This window comes from Myxine glutinosa, chromosome 1 (assembly GCF_964187855.1).
Source record: "Myxine glutinosa chromosome 1, kmMyxGlut1.1, whole genome shotgun sequence".
Classification (NCBI taxonomy): domain Eukaryota; kingdom Metazoa; phylum Chordata; class Myxini; order Myxiniformes; family Myxinidae; genus Myxine; species Myxine glutinosa.
This window is the reverse complement of record NC_136261.1, coordinates 16,596,796-16,599,824: the sequence shown is the minus strand read 5'-3', so window position 1 is coordinate 16,599,824 and position 3,029 is coordinate 16,596,796. Positions and strand designations below refer to the sequence as shown.

The window sequence follows — 3,029 nt, the reverse complement described above, 5'->3', positions numbered from 1 at the left end:
GAGAAATCCCATCTACTCTCTCAGCTGGGCAGATCAAATCAATCTTTTCAAGATGCTACCAGTGCTAAATGCTTCTTCAGAACCTGCATGTATTCTGGAAGTGAACAAGAAAGCTTTGTTGAAACAAGGATCCGAACGTACAACACTCAAAAGGTGAAATCTAGTTCCAGCATCCTTCCAGACGAGAGTAGCACCAATGAACACCTCAAGAGGAGTGACCTTCAGGCATGGGTGTGGTACCAGTGTCTCAAGCAAAACATTGAGTATCCTTCTATCACTGACAGAGGATGGGAAAATACAGATGATGGTATCAGGCCAATATGGTTTACCTGCCCGCAACTCCCTCCAAGCCTCTCCAAGAAAAAGAGCAAGAAAAGACAAATTCAAAGTAAGTATACTAAAAATATATCATTACTTTGATCATTGCTTTTCGTTCCTGTCATAAAGTTCCTCCAATGTATTCCCACTGGCAGTGCATTCATCCAGATTAAATATGTGTAACCTTCCACTTACAGGTCTCGCGGAGTATGATGCAGATTTAGAAGATGCAGTAGAAGAGAGAAGCCAGCCTTCAAGGAAGAAGAGACACAGGAATACAAGCAGAAAACATGTACAAGACAGTGAAGTTCACTGTAGAGAAAGAGAAAAGCAAGGTAGATAAGTCCAAAATGCAATCGTAATTTTGTTATTTTTATATGATTTACTGTTTTGAATCCCGACTATATCCATTCACATTTTTTATAGGTATCGGTGGGGCAGAAGAAAGAGCAGAATAATCTGAAGTTGATGAAGAGTACCAAGGAGATGGGGAAAATTCGGAGAGCACCATGGAACAACTTTCTTCGGATACCTGTGGACTTTATTCAGACTTTCAGAGTGAAGAGAGTGATCTTGATCTTGATCTTAGTAACTGAGGATTATGTGCCTTTTGAACAACATATTTTTCCCAAAGCATAACCAAAGCCGGGGATCATATTGAATGGGAATTCAGATACATTTTATAAACCTGTGTAGTTTGGTAGACGAAGCAAAACTGACTAGGAGCCGTTCAGCGGCAGCCATCTTGGATTTATTGTTCATCCATGATTTAGGGGATGATCTATTGAGCTAGTGTCATGATAAACCAACTAAATGGATAACCAGACTTTGGAAACCAAGAAATTGAATCAAAATGTATTGTAATATATATTATGGAGCACAAGACATGACTGAATCTGCCACATCGGTGGCCAGTATTGGCAGCCATCTGAGATTTCTTTATGAACCAATGATTTCACTGAAATAAAAAGTACAAATATGGATTCCTTGACCCCAAAAACATATGACTGGACACCAAAATTATAATCATATCACACTCGGAACTGAAGTTATAGCAGTTTCCGTAATACGGAAGTTGCCCGGCGGCCATTTTGTTAATAAAGTACCGATTGTTAATTTTTATGGCTGAGTTATGACTGAGTTATCTTTCTTTATCATAATAGGCCACAATCAGTTGAAAAAAAATCATCTATGGGTAAAAGCAACTCTCAGAAATACTATTTTAGCTATTCTGGTGGCCATTTTGGATTTTTGGCCGCCATCTTGGATTTGAGGCAAATTTCAGGGTGGCCCACAAGCTTATTCGACAGAGTATGATCAAAAGTATATAAATCCACTGAGAAAACCTTGACTGGAAAACGGCGCCATTTCTGCCTGGCATGGACCTGTCTATATAATAAGAATCTCAGATTTTATGATTTTCACAGGCTTTGAAATTTTATGGGTCTTTTATTCATCCAATGGATTTCTCACACCTGACAACTGCCAGAGTGTAACATTTTGCCAGACCTGCGGAAATATCATCCAAATAAAAGCATAAATGAATCATCTTCTTTATTTACCAAACACCCATCCACAAATTATGTACGCTATTTCAGTTTTCCAGTCAATTTGACCTTTATAGCAATCGGAGTCACTTTTCCTCCAGTACCCTTTATCGACTGAGTGACGCACACCCTCAGGACAGTTTGGTGCTGCAAATAAAATCTGTTTCTTTTATCTTCATAAATTCACTTCACCACTTTCCTCACAGCACAAAACAAACAAGAAAGAGCAATCGGAGATTTCAGACCCTCACCAGGACGTGTTTTCAGTGGTTTTTCACGCTTTTGTGTTAAAACAAATATGGCGACCGAACCACGTGACCAATAACCTCATCATTTTTTTTTTTTCTCAACCAATTTATTCCTAGATGATCAACAAATTTCATCTTGATCGAATGACGTTTTGTAGTTGTCGAATTATGACGTAACAATGGAGGCACCTATGACATCATCATTAACATATTTTATCCACATGGAGAGTTCTTTACAATGAGCCATGTCTCAATTTTTTTTCTGTTCAGTGCTTTCGGAGATAATAGAGGTTCAAACGTTTTCGGTTTTTCCAAGATGGCGGCTGAACCACGTGACCGATGAGGTCATCATTTTTTTTTTCTCCACCAATTTATGCCTACATGACACTCAAGAAATTTCATCTTGGTAGGATGTTTTGTACTTGTCGGATTATGACGTCACAATTGAGGCATCGATGACATCATCATTAACATATTTTATTCCTCATGGAGAGTTCTTTACAATGAGCCATGTCTCAATTTTTTCTATTCAGCACTTTCGGAGATTTACAGTCACGTGAATAAGTAAGTACACCCCATGTAAAATTTTGACTTTTTCAACATATTTCAACACACAGCTATTTGATTTTCATTTCAACAATATTGACAGATAAAGAGGATATAACATAACAAATATCATGAAACATTGACATTTTGTAGTCCATTGTACAATTTAAATAAACATAAATGCAAATTTCGCATGTGGCAGAAGTAAGTACACCCCATGAAATGTTTTTTAAATCTTTTTAACATATGTGGACACATCAATATTTGATCTTCATTTAAACAGTATCTATAGATAAAGGTGATCTAATTGAACAAAAAACAATGAAGAATTGACTTTGCAACAATTTATTCAACAAAAAATTGTTGCACA

At 37.2% G+C, this 3,029-nt stretch overlaps 1 long non-coding RNA gene across 1 annotated transcript; it reads left to right on the top strand.

Moving 5' to 3' along the window:
- Positions 1–331: 331 nt before the first annotated feature.
- Positions 332–1,311, top strand: LOC144889708 (uncharacterized). Its single transcript, XR_013622013.1, has 3 exons — positions 332–388; positions 516–653; positions 745–1,311. It is a non-coding gene; the product is annotated as an uncharacterized LOC144889708 (long non-coding RNA).
- Positions 1,312–3,029: the final 1,718 nt, after the last annotated feature.